Genomic DNA, 20,597 nt, shown 5'->3' with positions numbered 1-20,597 from the left:
TAGGAATAGTTTAGGATACAAGTGACATGTCACTAGGAACTAAGGGGGCCAAACTTGTTGAGTGGTCCAGGTTCGTGAGATATGTGGCATCCGAGTTCGTTGAGAGGTCCAAGTTCATTATGGATGCAAGCATTCGAGCTCGTTAAGAGGTCCGAGTTCATGGTGGATGTGATTCATGTAACATCCGAGCTCGTTGAGAGGCCTGAGTTCATTAGGGATGTGTTACATGTTATGTGGTAGCTTCGGCTACGTTTGTATATGAGGCACTTATGTGCAAGGTTTCCCTGTATCCAATAGTATTTCGAACGTTCAACGAGTATTGTAAAGAATGTAATGAGAGTCCTGAGAAGGACATATGAAAGAGGTATGGTTATGGATACTTACGATGAGTACAGGTATGTATGCTAGACCTATGAGTAATGCTTTAATAAAGATCGATTTACGATGAGCAAGTATATCTGTGTGCATATGATGAGTAAGCAAAGAGGTTTGAATGAAAGAATAATATTTATGTATATATTATCATGTTTTTGCATGTTAATTGTTTACCACTACTACATATTATTTACGTGAAGACTTACTAACCTTTAATGCTTACTCCCCTCTTTTTTCCATCCTTTGTAGTTCCGCCAAGCTAGCTCGGGGATCGGAAGCTGTCAGAGTACTCGATCACACTATCAAAAGACTATTGGGTATAGTGAAATCATTATTTTGAGTATGGAATGTATAGGAAACTTGGTCATTTTGTGATATGTGTTATGCTATTTGGCCAATTTGTGAAGGCTTATGATAATGATGATTCATTTTGTAATGGCCATGTGATATGGCTCATACTTGATCATTTGGGTTGTAATCTAATTACCCATGCATGCATGTGATATTGTTTTGATGGTAGGACATGTTATTGCTTGATGAATGCATGATAAAGATGTAATATGTGGTTGATCGATGAATGTATGGTAAAGTATAAATCTGGTGCTAAAGAATAAGGGACGACCTAATATCTTAAAAGGACTATGTGTATGAATACACAAATTGAAGTTAAGGTAACAAGTTTAATAATGCATGAAATTGGTGTGGAATGCCTCTAAATGGTGTAGCAAATGAGTGTGCAATAAAATGACATTATGAAGATGTGAGAGTGCCATGGTGTGGAATGTTTGAGTGCACAAATATGTCATGTTGCATGTTATATAGTGTGTTTGAATGTTTAAGTGATTGAGGGTGACCATTGGCTTGGAAAATAGCCTCCAAAAAGGTTCACACGGTAGACACATGGGCATGTGTCTAGGCCGTGTGTGACACACGGTTTGCCCATAGGTGTGTTGAATGGCCGTGTGTCCCCTGCACTGAAAATTTTTAAGTCATTATGCATGGTAGTAAACACACGGGCAGAGACACAGCCGTGTGTCTCAGCCGTGTAGAGGACACGACCTAGCCCACGGGTGTTTGCCTTAGCTGTGTGGAGGACACGGCCTAGTGCACGAGCGTGTGCCTTGGCCATGTGGAGGACACGGCCTAGCGCACAGGCGTGTGCCTTGGCCATGTGCCCCTAAATGAATGGTGACATCATAAACAGAATGTCCAGGTTTTTGGACACGAGCAATGACACGGGCGTGTCTAAGCCGTGTGAGGGACACGGGTGTGTGCTCGGCCATTTGAAAACCCCTATAGGTTAGAAATGAAAAATAAATTCTAAAAATTCTACACGGGTAAGGGATATGGGTGTGTCCAAAAGCACACAGGTGTGTCTCAAAGTACACGGGCGTGTGCATTGCCTCCACACGAGAGTATGAGGCTTAAATCAGAAACTTTCTTAGAATTTTCTTAAGTTCTCAGTTTAGTTCCGGGTCACCTCTAATGTATGTTTTGGAGCTCGTAGGTCCATGATAAGGGTAAAATAATTTTGTTTGGTCGATTTTAATTTGGAATGAAATTTTATGACCCGTATTTTCCAAAAATACCCTATTTTTGTTCTGTAATACCTCGTACCTTGTCTCGGGCTCGGGTGCGGATAAGGGGTGTTACACCATTTGATTTGGCTTGTGTTTTGACATATTTTGGCATGTATATAAGTAGCCTTGACATGGTTAATATGTGGCTTGTTTTGTGTTTGAATAGTGTAAAATGATAGTTAAATGTGTTTTGTGATATGATGAAATTGTGGTGAATTGCTACTTTAGAATGTATGACTTATATAGGGATTTGGTGCTAGTTTAGAATGGCATATTTGGTACCAATTGAGAAGTTTTGGTATGTTTTCGTAAGTAAAATAAATGCCATGAATTTATGCAAATATGCTTAGTAGTTAGTTGAGTATTTTGTCAATTTATGTACATGTTTATACATGATTATATTTTGTCATTTGAGGTGTCTAAGGGCATATTGGTTGTATGAGATTATACTGTATGCATAAAGCTAGTGTATGCATGATTTTAGTGCCTTGTCATGGTTTGTATTTATGTGCATTTGTGGTTATAGGTACATGCCTTGTTGGGTGAGAAAAATGGCTTGTAAAATAGCCTATTTTAGTCCATACAGACAGAGACACGGGTGTGTGTCTCAGTCGCATATGACATACAGCCAGGCGGCACGGTCATGTGTCCCCTGTAGTTTCTAAATGGTTGCAAGTTAGGCTGTTACATGGCCTGGCACACGGGTCTGTAAGGTTATTTTGAAGGGTGCACGACCTGGCACACGGGTGTGTGGCTTGGTCGTGTGACCCAAGTTAGTGAGTTTCATGAGCACGGACATGGGCCAAGACATGGCTTGTGTCCCTACGTTGAATGACCACATTGCCTAAGACACGAGCGTGTCTCACACGGTGTGGTTATAGGGCCATGTGACCCCTGCAATGTTGAAAATTTTCAATGTTTTCTAAAAAATTTTCTAAGTTACCGATTTAGTCCCGACTTGTTTCTAACTTGTATTTAGGGCCTCAAGGGCTTGTATAACGGACAATATGTATGTATTGAATTGGTTTTAATATGTTTATTGATATGATTTGAAAAGTTTGATTTAGGTTTGTTTGATTTGAAAACTTCGGTAATGCTCTGTAACCCTATTTTGGCGACAGATATGGGTTAGGGTTGTTACATATATTATGTCTTGATAGAAAAATTCAATGACGTATCAAACACTATCGACTATGAAAAGGGATGGTAACGACCATCCACTATGAAAAGGGATAGTTCGACTATCAACTATGAAAAGGGATAGTTTTGACCATCGACTATGAAAAGGGATGGTGACGACCATCAACTATGAAAAGGGATGGTAATGACGACCATCAACTATGAAAAGGGATGGTAGTGACGACCATCAACAATGAAAAGTGATGGTGATGACCATCGAATATGAAAAGGGATAGTTTCGACTATCAACTATGAAAAGGGATGGTGACAACCATCGATTAAAGAAAAGGGATGGTTTCGACCATCATTAGCACACTTCGTGTGAGCTTCGGTAAGAGTTTTTGATGCAACTCACTTTGTTATTATGGAAAGGTAGGAAGTATGTGTATTCATAATTATGGTTAGTATGAGTTCATATGGTTTACACTTCTAAAATTTATCTTATCATGTGATGATATTGAAGTTATGTGATTAAGCACTAATTTGTGTTGCTGGTGATGCTTAGGCTTGTGCCAAGCTTATGGTTGATTGATCCATATTTATTTTTAAGCTTATGCATTGAAATGGTAAGCATTGTTTACGAATTACGAACTTACTAAGCATTATATGCTTACTTTTTATTCTTTTTTTGTGTTTTATAGTTAATCGAAAGCTCGTTCGGGTTGGAAGATCGTCGGAGACCTATCACACTATCCATCTGCTATATCGGTAGATTTTGACATTTTTAAGTGATGGTTATAATGGCATGTATAGGTGTTTTGTGCTTGATGAAATAGCCATTATGTTTGGCTTGTAAATGTGGTATTTTGGTTGGTGAATTAGTTTTCATGTTGGCTTGTATATATGTGGTTTTATGATTGTTGATAATTTGGCATTTTGGTCCTTTTATGGTTGATGTTGGAATGGTAAAGTTACCATTTTGGTATATTTGAATGTGATTTTGCCATCTGAACATGGTGGTAAATTTGGCAAGGAAATTAGATTAGAAATGTATGGTTGGTTAATGGCTAGATTATGCAATTGATTAAAAATGTTTGGTTGTTGTGATTAAGGTGCCTTTTGGGCATATTGGTTGTATGAACAAATGCCATATTGAGATAGCTTTGTAATGCAAGTTTTAGGTACATTTTGGATGCTTGAATATCAGTGTAAATGGCTTGAATGTGTGAGCTTGTTTGGGTGAGACAATTGACTTGAAAATAGCCTATTTCTTGTCCATACGGCCTAAAACATGGGCGTCTGTCTCAGTTGTATGTGACACACAACCGTGAGTCCCCTGTAGGTTTTAAAGGGTTGCAAGTAATGCATTTACATGGCCTAGCCCATGGCTTGGCACACGGGCGTATGAGGCCATTTCGAAAGTTACATGGCCTAGCACATAGGCGTGTGGCTTGGCTGTGTGACCCAAGTCAGAGAGTTATACGGGCACGGACAGGAGTTGGGACACGGACGTATGTCCATACTTCAAATGTCCACACAGCCAGAGACATAGGCTTGTGTCTCAGCCGTGTGACCCTTCTAGTGTGAAAAGTTCTATCATTTTCCATGAAATTCCATATGTTTCCGAATTAGTCCCGAATTGTTTCTAAAGTGTTTCTAAGGCCTCGAGGGCTCGAATAAGGGACATTATGCATGAGATTGATTGATATTACCATGATTTATTAAATGTTTATAATCAAACATTTTGAGTTTTAAATTTCTGGTAATGCTCTGTAATCCTTTTCCTACGAGTTAAGGGGTGTTATAGTAATGGGTAGTAATTAGCTTAAATGAAGTTTTTATTAACGGACAAAAACGTAAATTAAAAAAATGTAACTTAAGAAAAATGATAAAATAATACTATCATCTTCCTTAGTACATTGTTTCACCGAAATGAAGAGAAAACACCATTGTTGAGGAGCTTTGGGTTTGGCTAGCACAATTTCTTTTCATGTAAGCTTGTTTTAATTTCGTTTCTTGTAATTTTTATGTTTTTGAGATCGTTGAAACTAGGTCCAGCCAGCCTGTACCTTCGTTTTTGAATTTGTTAAAAATTTTAGAAGTCGCCATTAATGAACCTTGAAAGTTTTTTTATGATAATTAGGTGTTTGAATCTTTGATTGAAATATTTAGTTGTTTGTAAAGTGATTTTTGTTAGATTTTCGTTGAAGAATAAAATTGTTTAAATGTTAAAATTTCAAGGTTTGGTAGTGAATTTGATGTATAATAAGGACTGTTAAAGAGCCTAGAATATTCAATTGTAATTTGGTTAACAGAAAATAGTCAAATTTGATGAATATCGGGTTAAAGGGCTAAATTGGAAAATTTATAAATGTTTAGGGAAAATATGTAATTAATGAAAAGTTAAGGGTCATATGCATTGAATGTGTAATAGCCCAATTTTTGAAACGGTGGTTTCGGGACCACGAATCCGAGTCAAAAAATATTTTAAAATTATTTTCTGTGTTTATTTTGTGTGAATTTATATCTGTGAAATTTTCGTGATTTAGTTTTGTCGTTTAGGTGTCTGATTAAATAAAAGGACTTAATTGCGTAAATTTAAAATTTGATGGTTTTAAGTATAAGGGTCAAATTGATGTTGGCTTATTGAGTGGGAGACTTTAAGTTGGAAATAGGCCATTATTAAAATGGGTGGAAGGTAAGGGACAATTATAAGTGAAAATAAAATGTTTAAAACTAAGGTTAAAAAGGTAAAATAATGTTAAGTTATTATATAACATATAACATAAAAATATATTAAGTTATGTTCATATATGAACATCCACCGAAACCACAAATAAGAAAGAAAAAGAAAAAGAACTAGGGTTCGACCATTTTGCAAGCTAAATTCAAGGTTCGTTTCTTTGTCAGTTTTTGATAATTTTTACGTTTTTTATATCGTTGCTTCGAGTACTACCCGACCCATGCTTGAATTTTTGAATTTAGTGAATATTTTGTGTTATGCCATTGATGAATATTTGTGTTTTGTGATGTTTGATGATAAAATATCAAAAATATGTTTTAGATTAACAAATTTTGTATTGAAGTTTTTGATGATTTTGAGTTAATAGGAATAAATTGAAAAAAATAATAATTTGAGGGATTATAATGTGAAATAAATAAAATATATGGATTAGTATGAGTATGTTGAAGATTCGGCCCAACTATAATGTTGTGAGATTTTGAGTATTTTGTGTTTTGTGCATTTAGGATTAATTTGTAAAAGTATGAAATATCAGGGGTAAAATGGTAATTTTCCCATTTATGTGTTGTTAGATTAAATTGAATGAAATTGTGTTTAAATGAGGTTAATTTGAAATTATATAGATCAAGAACAAAGGAAATCAGACTTGGATGGGGGAAAACAAAAATAGTCGAATAGCTGATTTGGAACGTCCGTCGATATCCGAGGTAAGTCTTTAAGCAGTTAAACATGGTTTATTTTGAACATAGAATGATTTACTATGATGATTCAAATTTTTTTAATGTATTAGTATGTTAGCCGAGTGAGAAATATTATTGAATCAATGTGATTGAGTTGTATTTGAATGACATCAGAACATCTGGAAGTGTGTATGTGTTACATGGGTTAGTATACGGTTCGATATATGAAATGTTGTGGAATGAGTTTATGTTTGTGATATTCAGGCTTTGAGCCTAGCTAGCCTTGTGCTGGTGACTTTGATCAGGCTTTGTGCCTAGCAGGCTTAGTGCCAGTGAATAAATATCAGACCTTAGGTCTAGTAGGCTTTGTGCCGGTGTGTGATTCAGGCTTATGCCTAGTAGGTTTTATACCGGTGATTTATTTTAGTGATTTATTTTAAGTCTATGTCTATAAGAATTCACATTGATGTGGAAAGTGAGCAAGTAAGTTGATCTAAATTACTTTTATATTTGGCCACATAAGTATGTACATGTGAGGTCATATTAAGCTTGTATATTCGACTACTTCTGCAGTTATATTGAACTTGTATATTCGATTACATATGAAGTTATATTGAATTTGTATATTCGACCATATGAGATATTTTATTGAACTTGAACATTAGGTTACATGTGATGATAATTTGAACTTATATATTCAGCCATATGAGATAACATAATAAACCTTGTGTGTTTGGCTATATAGGTAAGTTTTTATGAGATGATATATTGGATCTTATATATTTTCGGTTATATAGGTAAGTATTTATGTGGTGTTATTATTGACCTTGAACATTCGGCCAAGTTAACTTATTTGAGTTAAAGTATAACTTTAATGGTACAATTATGAAGTGATTTGATTATTTACTTGAGTTGTTTAAATTGCTTAAGGCTTACTAAGCTAAGTTGGCTTACTCTGTGTGTGTTTTTGTTACTCTGTTTTATAGATTTTGGTTGTAAGTTTCAAGCTCAGAGATCGTGATCGAAGTCATCCACACTGTCGTCAACTTTCGGTATTATTAAAATTTTATTTTGAAACTTATGGCATGTATAGGCTAATATGTATTTTGTTCAACTTTGAATGTGTATATATATTGAGCCATGTGAATATGGGTTATCTTTAAAGTTTGAATATGGTTATGTTTGGCAATGGTTTATCTCATTTTGATTTCAATGTTATGTGAAATGAATGAAAAGTATATGTGATTAGTGTTTTATGATTTAGAAATCGCTTGAAAATGATTATTGGATTTGGTTGTACTTAATAAATTGGTCATGGTATGTATAAATGTGGTTAGTCAATTCGGTTATGGTACATGTTTGGTTAATTATAAATGTGAATTCGTATACTAAACTTGTTTAACACATATTTTGAATGACATGATATGGGTTATGTTTTGTGTTAATGAATAGAATTTAGTTCAGTTTGCATGTAAGTGTATGTGTATTTAAAGTGATTAATTGTTTAATATATATTGTAAGTGAGATAAAGATATCTACCAAATGAGTAGTGATTCGAGTAATAATGTACTATGGGAGTTATATGAATTTTTAATAAGATGTTAATTATATATATTTATTTACATGTACATGTTGTGTATTCGATTGAAGCTTAACATAATGGTTTGGGTTATAATGAAAGTATTTGCGTTTGAATATATTTCTTAATGAATAAATGATTTGTGATAAATATTATTCAGTTGAAGATGCGTATGATTATTGGGTTGGAATTATGTTTGTTTGAATGCCATGGTTTTGGTTTAAATTTGAGGTATGATTCGTAATGACAATGTGATTAATAATGCATGTATTATATTTAATTACCCATGTGCTTAATATGTATGAATATGACTTGCATGAATATGTGAATGTTTGGGATTATGTTTTTGTTCAGTAATGCCTCATAACCCTAATCTGGCGACGGATACGGGTTAGGGGTGTTACAGAATGGAATGTGAAATATGTATGAAATTAATGTATTGTATTTAATTATTATATAGATCAAAATTTAGATAAAAAAGACAATAATCGATGAAAAGGAAAAATAACGAACTAACCCATGCGTGTTGTTCAGAACTGAATATTAGGTAAGTTCATAGTAATATGTAAATGAATTTCTACTTGTACTTTTACGTTATAGTTCCTTTGCTAAATTTTGAAAGTTAATTATTGAATGATTGCACATTCATGCCCCTGTTTGTGCTTCGGTACCCCTGATTGCACATATGTGCCCCTATTTGTACTTTGGTTCCCCTGTTTGCACATATGTGCCCCTGTTTGTACTTCGGTACCCTTGATTGCACATACGTGCCCCTATTTGTACTTAGGTACCCCTGAACGCATTTATGTGTTTTTTTATACTCTAGTAAACCTGAAATATAATAGTATATGAGTTATACTTACTTGTGTTCGATTAAATGTAATACTATGCTCTTACTAAGTTATGTAAACTTACTAGTTCTTCTGGACTGTTTTGTAGAGAACTGTTGCTGACATTTTGGAAGGACTAATCAACCGACTCACACTATCCATCGAAGTTGGTAAATATGTTGATTGGTAAGTTTTATACTTTACTAAACAAGGTCAATTTGTATTTTAACATGCTTCTAAATTGGTTTCTTTTTTGTGTAATTAGAATGGTATGAAAGTGAATACTTGTTGTATGTTTTGGTATATGTTTGAACTAGGTTACTATGCATGAAATGAATCAATGTTGATATGTTTTAGTTGTTGATATTTTGATATAATTGTGGTGTTTTTGAATAGCGGATTGGTTAGTTGATTTTACGACATTAAAATGGCACGTTTTTGTAGTGGTGAATGATATTTATGTTCATTGGATGGATGTTTAAATGGTTAGATTGGTTAGGTGTGAATTGATTTTGGAATGGCTAGATTATAGGTAAATTTTGGGTTCACACAGCTTGAGACACGAGCGTGTAACTCAGCCATGTGAGACACACGACCTGGCGACAAGACCGTGTGCCATCAAAAGGTTTCAAAGGGTTCAAGTCAGTGAGTTACCCGACCTAACACATGGCCTTGCGAATGGGTATGTGGGGCAACTCAGAGTGTAACACCCCAAACCCGAGACCGTCACCGGAGTCGAATACGAGGTGTTGACAGACTTTTAAAAATTTTTCCAGACACTGCCCAGTCTGAGTACTAGTCGCTTCAAAAATCATATCTTGAGTTTCACAACTCGAAAATCAGTTTTGTGATTTTTCCCTGAAACTAGACTCATGTCCCCACCTATATATTTTTTTCTAGAATTTTTGGTCGGGCCCATTAGTACAGTTTATTAGTCAAAGTCTCTCATGTTACAGGGGTCGACTACACTGACCTTTTCCCATTACGACTGGGATATCTCTCTGCACAGGGCTTCAATACTAATGCCGTTTGTTTCTATGGAAACTAGATTCAGAGAGGAATCCATACATATATGGTATGACCCCTAATTATCTCTGGTCAATTTATAGTGAATTTCCAAAGGCGGAACAGTGAATCCAGAAACTGTTCTGGCCCTGTTCCACAAGAACCCGAATATCTCTTTCTGTACTGTTCCTATAATTGTTTCGTTACTTCCATATGAAAGTAGATTCATCAAGGTTCGATTACATAATTTATTCACTATTTAATTCCACTCCTACGAATTTATGTGATTTTTCAATTCTACACCACTGTTGCTGTCAAAATCTGTTTTCAAGATAAACTTTACCTATTTTGTGGTTACCATGGACCAACTAGGGTTTTGCCATACATAGGTCCACATGTGATCATATTTAGCCATTCCAATGGCTGATCATTAGCCCAACACTTCCATTTCAATCCATAGTCACATCGTGAAACCATATATATACATACATAAACACAAATGGTCTAATGCCATACTCCACATCTACAAGCCATTTTCGCATGGCTTTACACACATACATCACAAAAGAACTTAAACAACAAGGGGTAGTCCTATACATGCCATATCCAGAGTTCAACTAAAAGAGTACCAAAAGAGCTTGATAGTGTAGATGACTTCGACTTCGCTGATCACGAATCCGATAGCTAACGAACAAAATCTATAAAACAGAGAGCCAAAGCAACCGGGTAAGCATTTTAAGCTTAGTAAGTCTCAAGTAATGAAATCGGCTTTGACTACAGTATTACATTCACATAGCTAACTAAATCACTTTATTAACACACATTCTCATAATCATACTTACTTCACACTCCATCAACATATATACACAAAGTATCAACCTTTCTAAAAGCCGAAAATTCGTTAGCCGATCGCACGAATACTATTTAAAACGAATCGACTTTTCCAATGCACATGCAACACACCTTATCGTTCGGGTTGGTCGAGCATATTTATTGAATTAGTTACAGCACAAAACGCTCACATTCAAACCCAAGTTTCTTCGGTATTTAACCGAATACAACCGCAAACACCTTTGCCTTCGGGTCTTAACCCGGACATATCAACTTGCATAATTGCCTTCGGGTCTTAGCCCGGATATATCATCTCGCATAATTGCCTTCGGGTCATAGCCCGGACATATTAACTCGCATAATTGCCTTCGGGTCTTAGCCCGGATATATCAACTCGCATAATTGCCTTCGGGTCTTAGCCCGGATATATTAACTCGCATAATTGCCTTCGGGTCTTAGCCCGGATATATCAACTCGCATAATTGCCTTCGGGTCTTAGCCCGGACATATTAACTCGCATAATTGCCTTCGGGTCTTAGCCCGGATATATTTCAAATGCTCATGCACACATATATCAATAATCATAACACATCCATTTCATTTCTTCGTTACTAAGGCTCAAACACAAAACATTTATTAAACCTTTCAAATTTCGGCTCAGTAGCCGCACACAAAGAGCATAATTTCAATTGGCTTTATAACATAGTCTCTAAGCACATTCGACTATCCGTCATAGTATGACTATTCATTTCAATATAATTCAAGTAGGATCATTACTCGAAGACTTACCTCAAATGTCGTCGAACGACTTCAACGGCTATTCAATTACTTTTTCCTTCCCTTTATCGGATCTAGTTCCCCCTTGCTCTTGAGCTTAAGTTCAACAAAATTTAAAATAGTCATTAATCGACTATTCAAGTATTACTTTCAGAATAATATTATATATATTGATCCGACTTTCACACACATAGATTATAGCAAGCTTTATATTAATCAATAAATAATTCATCGGCAAACTTTCATTAATGTTTACAACAAAATCACATATTCACTACGAGCTGTTTTCCTGAGCAGTAGTTACTAAATTACTTATAACTGGAGCTACTAAACTCCAAATCACTTGCCGTTAATTTTCCCTGAATATAGACTCGTATATCTTCCATCCATAAAATTTTCAGAATTTTAGGCTTGGCCAATCAATACCAGATTTTTCTTAAAGTTTCCCCTATTTCACTGGTTGACTATTCTGACCACTCTTCACTACGAATCCAATTTCTCACTTTACAGAATTCCAAATGTGTTGTATTTGATCTCATTTGAAACTAGACTCATTAAGGAGTCTAAGCATATAAATTTTATCTTATAATCATTTTTGTACAATTTATAATGATTTTCTAAAAACAGAACAGGGAATCCAGCAGTCATTTTGACTCAGCCCCACAATACTTCAAATATCTCAAGATCGGTAACTCTTTTGTTTTTATAGTTTCCTTTGTAAGAAAATAGACTCTTCAAGCTTTAATGACATAATTCACTCAGCTTCTAATTCAACTCCTACAATTTATGGCGATTTTCCAAAATCACCTTACTGCTGCTGTCCCCAAACAGATTATTACCAAATCAAATACTAACATTAGCATTTCACCTTAATAGCTAGCTTACCAAGCCTTGATTTAACATATAATTCACACATATCACATTCAGCTATATATATATACATTCTAAATCCCTCTCTTAACACATAATCTACTAACTTGAAAATTATTTTCTAACAAATTTTAACTTACACTAAAGCCGAGTGTTACTCAAGCTTTAAGCTCATGTTCTTTCATTATTAAGCAAGTGTTATAACACAAGGATTCATGGCCGAAACCTATGCATAACATTATTCAAGATTTAAACTCTTAAATGTCATTAGCAAATAAAGCCATACACACACAACTTATAAGTAAATTCCATCCTTGCAAAGCCTATAGTTCACTCGGCCACTCAACCCACAACCTATCGAAACTTCAATTCAAACTCATTAGCCGAACATACATATACTTATAATAAGCACATATGACATCTTCTTCAAGACACATTCGGCTATGGCATAATTTTCTTATAAAACCCAATTAATCAATCCACCTTAACCGAAACTTAACTCATACAAAACCTATCTTCAAACCATAAAATAGGTAGAAGTTAAACTAATCATCCAAATGGTGCATAAGTTTTCCAAGAATGACATTGAACTTACCTTACTTTAGGTATCCACCTTAGCCGAATTTTCTTCCCCAAAGGCTTTTCTTCCTCTTCTTTCTCTAGTTACGGCAATGGAGGAGAAAACATAGGCTAACTTTGGTTTTTCCTCCCACTAACTTGTATTTTATTAACCTTATTCATTATTTCATTTTGTAACATAAACTATTAGCATAAAATAGTTATAATATTATTTACTCCATAACATGGCCGGCCACCATATTTAACTTGGGTAAATTGACATGCAAAACCACTCCTTTCAATGCATGTACTATTAGACCATTGTAAATTAGCCTCTCACTTTCCAACAAAGTTTCATATAAGTCCATATAAAAAAAGATTCACATAAAGATGATCAAATTAATGCATGAAACTTTCACACATGCAATTACTCACATCATAAACACAGAATATAATTTTTAATTATTTATAAGACTCGGTTTCGTGGTCCCGAAACCACTTTTCGACTAGGGTCAACTTTGGGCCGTCACACAGAGAGTTACAAGACCTGGCATACAGGTGTGGGACACAGCCATGTGACCTTACCCAGAGAGTTACATGGGTGAGGACACAGCCATGTGTCCCTAGTTTGATGGTTACAGGGCATGAGCCATGGGCGTGTGAAACAACCCATTTTTCAGTGGTGTCAAAAATAGTGGTTTCAGCACCACCAAATTCGATGAGTAAGTTTGTAAATATTTAATAATATTTACAAGTCAAGCATGGTTTTAAAAAGGTTTTTGATTTGATAATTTGGGTTATATAAATGGTTTATTAAGTTCAACTGGTAAGACCGTTGTAACAACCCAGTTTTAGCTAAATCAAAATAGTGGTTTTGAAACTACAAATTAGATGTCGGAAAATCATTTTAATATTATTTTATGTGTTTACAGCATGATAGCATGTATATGTGAAAATTTTGTGATTTAATTTTATCATTTGGATGTTTAATTTGATAAAAGGACTTAATTGCGTAAAATACAAAAAGTTGCATACTATTTGTTTAAAGTGCTTAATTGCTATGATTAATTAAATTAAAAGCCCTTGTGATGATATTAGACCATTGGTATTGTTAATGGACATTAATGGACATGCATTATAAATTTTTATGTTTGTTCATAAGGGTAAATAAGTAAATTGATAAGTTAAGTTAATTAAATTATATCAAAACATGAATTTGTGTTCATCTTCTTCCTTGGTGACCGAATATCAAAGGAAAAAGAAAGGTTGGAAGCTTGTTAGGGTTCAGCTAATGCATGCTCCAATTGTAAGTAATCTTGAGATTGGTTTTTAGTGATTTTTGTGTTTTTGTGATTGTTACATCGAGTACTAGCTAGCTCGTACCTCCATTTCTAAAACTGTTAAAGATTTTAAGAGTTGCAAGTGATGAGTTTATGTGTTCTTTGGTGTTTGAATATGAAATATGAAATTTTGATGATAGATTTTCATGTTTTGTAAAGTGATTTTTAATGAAAGTGCAATTTAGGGATTTAGTTGTGATAAGTGCAAATTGAGTGGTTGAAAAGTGAAATAAATGGAAGTTTTAGGCTGTTAGGGATCTATAAATAATTCGTCCAAGCTTGGGTTTATTGAAATTATGTGAATTTTGTGTTTTGTGAAATAAGGATTAAATTGTTAAAAGTGTGAAAGTTTAGGGGCTAATGTGCAAATAGGCCTAAATGTATGTTTTGGACTAAATTGAATGAATGGTTGGTTAAATAAGTTAATTCTGAATATATTTATATCAAGAAAAGAGGAATCCAGAATTAGATCGAAGGAAAGGCAAGATCATTGAGTAATTGACTTATTTCACCATTTTCATACTCGAAGTAAGTTCGTATGTAATGATTACATTATAAATGTATGTTAAAATTCTTTAATATTGCATAAATTGTTAAAATGGGATTATGGATAATGTATGAATTATGAAAACGACTCTACGAATGCATTCGATGATAGAAACAAAATGTGTGTAAGCCTAGTTGAACCGTAAGAATAGATTTGGATACTATTGACATGTCAGTAAGTGATACATTGTGTAACACCCCGAACCCGAAACCGACACCGGAGTCGAACACGAGGTGTTAACTGGCTTTAGCCCCTTACAAAATTTATTTTCCAGACACTGCCCAATCTGTGTACTAGCCGCTTTAAAAATCATATCTTGAGTTTCGTAACTCAAAAATCAGTTTCGTAATTTTTCCCAGAAACTAGACTCATGTGCCCATCTATGTATTTTTTTCTAGAATTTTTGGTTGGGCCAATTAGTACAGTTTATTAGTCAAAGTCCCCCAAGTTGCAGGGGTCGACTACACTGACCTTTGTCCATTACGACTGGGATATCTCCCTGCACGGGGCTTCAATACTGTTTCCGTTTGTTTATATGAAAACTAGACTCAGAGAGTAATCTGCACATATTTGGTACGACCCCTAATTATCTCTGGTTAATTTATAATGAATTTCCAAAGTCGGAGCAGGGAATCCAGAAACCGTTCTGGCCCTGTCCCACTAAAATCTCATTATCTCTTAATATACTGCCCATATGATCTTTTCGTTACTTCCTCATGAAAGCAGACTCATCGAGCTTCGATTACATAATTTATTCATCAATTAATTCCACTCCCACTATTTTTAGTGATTTTTCAATCTCATGACACTGCTGCTGCCAGCATCTGTTACGAAAGTAACTAGGTCCATTTCATGCCTACCCTTGATCCAATTCAATCGAACATTCGTGCCATTTTCGCATGGCTTAAAGTTTACATGCCATAATTCAAACACAACGTACTAGCTTATACATGCCAAAATGATCTTCTAAACACACTAAGAAGAAAGTACCAAAACTTGCTATCCGGTGTGATGACTTCAATGACGGCCCGACCCCGCAAAAATAGATGAGACCAAGCAACCTATAGTGGGTGACAAGGAAACATCGAGTGAGTTTATAACTCAGTAAGTCATAAGCAATGCACTACCATCTATCAACAACATTATCACAAGAGGAAACAAAATGGAACGAGACAATTTACTCTATCCATACCGAACCATACCATAGTTCCTCCAACTTATCAATTCAATTTCATATCAATTCATGCATTCACATTCTATATACTCATCAATAGGACATTGAAGCAATTTCATAAATCGATTTATTTTCGTTACAATCAAACGACTATACGACCTTTCACCCATCCTACGATAAAACTTATGTACGTGACTTCAAGTATATTTGTCACATAGGTTCGAACTTACCGAGCTCAACACCAAGTATAAGCATAGCACCTATTAGCCACGTGCTCAAGACACTTACCCGACCCGCTGTCCGCGATCGACTCAATAGTGTCGCACACATAGTGTCCATAATGATTCACGAATGTATATTGAGCCCGCACACTCAGTGCTATACAATCAAATCGCACACTTAGTGCTACATAGTTAGACTCGCACACTTAGTGCCGCATGGTCAATTCGCACACTTAGTGCATCATATTCATTTCGCACACTTAGTGCAACATAGTCGAATCGCACACTTAGTGCTGTACAATTTAATCCCGCGCACCTAGCGCCAATCTCATGGTCATAAATGGTTATCCCGCATGTTTAGTGCCGAGATCAACAACTCATTACATCTTACCTCTTTTCATTCATTCAACAATTTCATCATCACATACGTACATGCATATATATATGTATATTTATTCATTCCAATCAGCATCAATACATACACATTATGACCATTTGAAATAATACCCACTACATGCTTAATGACTTACTTTATGTTGGGTAAAATAATTCCGAGTGGGCTACTCGATGACCTTCGATTTCCCCTTGTTGGACGCCTCTCCTTTAGGTTCTTGAGCTTAAATAATACAAATAAGAGTATTCAATATTTAACTCAATAACATGAATTTATTTATCACATTCGGCAATCACACATCATTAAATTTTCAAACCAAGATGTCATTATATGACCACATATACACATATCCATATACTCAAGCTCAATAATTATAATGTAATATCATGTACCCACTTTAAGTATATTGCCGAATATACTTAATCATACATACACCTAACCAAAACAATTTCCTAAAATCTTCATATCATTTATACACTAGGCCGATTGCCCTCACCAAGTTCACCTATGTTCTTCAACAATTCCTTCATTGATCAAGCACATATTCGGCTAAGAAATGGCAATTTTAGCAACCTTCGATTTAGTACTTAACTTTTACCACATATCAAATAACTCATTTCCTTACTCATGTGACCACGTATATTCGGTCATGCATACACACATAAAATCAATTTGGAGACTCTATCAATCCCACATACATTCGGCACCTTCATCCACCATTCTACCAAGCATGTAACATTCAAACACAACCAAACTCACATTCGGCCCTAGCTCATAACAAGGTAGCCGATTCTTTTTATAGTTCAAACATTCCTCTATCATCATTCACCTAACTTTAACATGAAACCACAAAACTCACCATTTCTCATCCAACTAACATGAACAACAACCATTCCTTGAACACTTTCTCATGACCTATTGCTCATGTTATCAACAAGATTCAAGGTTTGAACATGGGCTATTTAAAACATGCATGCATCTCAAAGACAACATCAAACATACCTTAGTCTAGCAAACCACCATAGCCGATTTTCTCAAGCTCTTCCACCTTCCTTTTTGCATTTTCGGCCAAGGATGATAAAAGATGAACAAATTTTTTTCTTTCTTCTTTAGAACATTCGGCCAAGGGGAAATGAAGAAAGATGGACACTTTTTTTTTTTGTTTTTCCTTCTTACTTTCACGGCAAAAGGGGAGGAAAGAAACAATTACCACCCATCCTTTCCTTTTTCCATTTCTTTATTTCCCCATACATCTTATTATATTTCATCCTACATACCTCACTAGGCCAACATGTTCCCAACATGTTTCCACCCATAGCATGGCCGGCCACTACATATTAGGGAGGGGGAATTTGACATGCAAGTCCCCTTTTTCTTCCACATGCACTAATAGGTCCTCATGCATTGACCTATCACATTTTAAAATTTTCTCATATAAGTCCTATTGACTAAATTCACATGCAATCGACCAAATCGAAGCTTGAAATTTTCACACATTCATTATTACATATTCTAGATAATAAACATCACATTCAAACCTTTCGGTGACTCGGTTTAGCGGTCCCGAAACCACTTCCCGACTAGGGTCAATTTTGGGCTGTCACAACTCTCCCCCACTTAAGAAATTTTCGTCCTCGAAAATCTTACCTGTAAATAGGTTTGGATATCGTTCTTTCATCGAGCTCTCGGGTTCCCAAGTTGCTTCCTCGATCCCGTGTTTGAGCCACAACACCTTAACCAACGGAACCCTTTTGTTTCGCAACTCTTTCACCTCACGAGCTAGGATACGTATCGGTTCTTCTTCATAACTCATATCGGCTTGAATTTCAACCTCTGATGGGCTAATTATATGCGACGGATCAGATCGATAGCGTCGAAGCATCGAAACATGAAAGACATCGTGAATCTTTTCAAGCTCAGGGGGCAAAATCAATCTATACGCAACTGGCCCCACTCGTTCGGAGATTTCGTACGGCCCAATGAATCTCGGGCTCAACTTGCCCTTACGGCCAAACCTAAGTACCTTTTCCAAGGCGAAACTTTAAGGAACACTTTATCTCCCACCTGATATTCAATGTCCTTCCGTTTCAGATCCGCATACGATTTCTGACGATCTGTGGCTGCCTTCAAACTTTCACGGATTACTTTTACTTTCTGTTCGGCATCTTTAATCAAATCAACTCCGAAAATTTTACTTTCACCGAGCTCGGTCCAAAACAATGGTGTACGGCATTTACGACCGTACAAAGCCTCGTAAGGTGCCATCTTAACACTTGATTGAAAACTATTGTTGTAAGCGAATTCAATCAAAGGTACATACCGTTCCCATGAACCACTAAACTCAAGGATGCAACATCTCAGCATGTCCTCGAGTATCTGAATTATCCGCTCGGATTGACCATCGGTTTGGGGATGAAAAGCGGTGCTAAAATGCAGCTTGGTACCCAGAGCTTCTTGCAATTTCTTCCAAAATCGCGAGGTGAATCTCGGATCTCTATCCGACACGATAGAAATAGGTACTCCATGTAATCTCACAATCTGAGTAACATACAATTCGGCTAGTTTATCCAATGAAAAATCCGTACGCACGGGGATAAAGTGAGCCGACTTAGTCAGCCTATCAACAACAACCCAAATCGCATCCTTCTTACTTGCGGACAATGGCAGTCCGGATACAAAGTCCATTGTGACTCGGTCCCATTTCCACTCGGGTATCATGATCGGCTGAAGTAACCCTGAAGGCACTTGATGTTCCGCTTTCACTTGTTGACATATTAAACATCTCGAAACAAAGTCGGAGATGTCTCGCTTCATACCATGCCACCAAAACCGACGTTTCAAGTCGTTGTACATTTTCGTGCTCCCCGGGTGAATTGACATTCGGCTACAATGGGCTTCGTTCAGGATCATCGGAATGAGTTCCGAATTCCTTGGAATGCACAAACGACTTCTAAACCTCAAACAACCATCATCATCAATCTGAAACTCCGATTCCTTGTTCGGAACACACTCAGCTCGTTTTGCAACCAATTCATCATCGACTTTCTGAGCTTCACGAATTTGATGAGTCAATAATGGTTTGGCTTTTAATTCAGCTACTAACACATTGTCAGGTAGAACAGACAAGTGTACATTCATCGCTCGCAAAGCGAACAGTGATTTCCGGCTTAAGGCGTCCGCAACCACATTAGCCTTTCCCGGGTGGTAATCAATGACAAGCTCGTAATCTTTCAACAACTCAAGCCAACGTCTTTGTCGCAGATTCAAGTCTCGTTGAGTCATCAAATATTTGAGACTTTTGTGATCCGAAAACACATGGCACTTCTCACCAAACAAATAATGTCGCCATATTTTCAATGCAAACACAATGGCGGCTAGTTCGAGATCATGGGTCGGATAATTCCTCTCGTGTGGCTTCAATTGTCTTGACGCATAGGCCACAACTCGACCTTCTTGCATCAATACGCAACCCAACCCAAGTAGGGATGCGTCACTATAAACAACAAACTCTTTACCCGATTCGGGTTGTACCAAAATTGGAGCTTCAGTCAGATGAGTTTTCAGTTGATCGAAGCTTTTCTGACATTTCTCCGTCCATTCGAACTTAACATCCTTCTGAAGTAGCTTCGTCATTGGTGTGGCTATCATCGAGAAACCTTTGACAAATCGTCGGTAATAACCGGCGAGCCCTAGAAAGCTCCGGACTTCGGTAACATTTCTCGGAGGCTTCCAGTTAAGTATGGCTGAAATTTTGCTCGGGTCAACTCGAATACCCGATGCGGATACCACATGACCCAAGAAGCTAACCTCTCTTAACCAGAACTCACACTTACTGAACTTAGCATATAACTGCTTATCCCGCAAAATTTGCAACACTTGCCTCAGATGCTCAGCATGTTCGGTCTCATCTCTTGAATAGACCAAGATGTCATCAATAAACACAACTATGAACCGATCCAAATACGGCCTAAAGA

This window comes from Gossypium hirsutum, chromosome A06 (genome assembly GCF_007990345.1).
Source record: "Gossypium hirsutum isolate 1008001.06 chromosome A06, Gossypium_hirsutum_v2.1, whole genome shotgun sequence".
Classification (NCBI taxonomy): domain Eukaryota; kingdom Viridiplantae; phylum Streptophyta; class Magnoliopsida; order Malvales; family Malvaceae; genus Gossypium; species Gossypium hirsutum.
Note: the sequence above shows the minus strand (reverse complement) of the source record.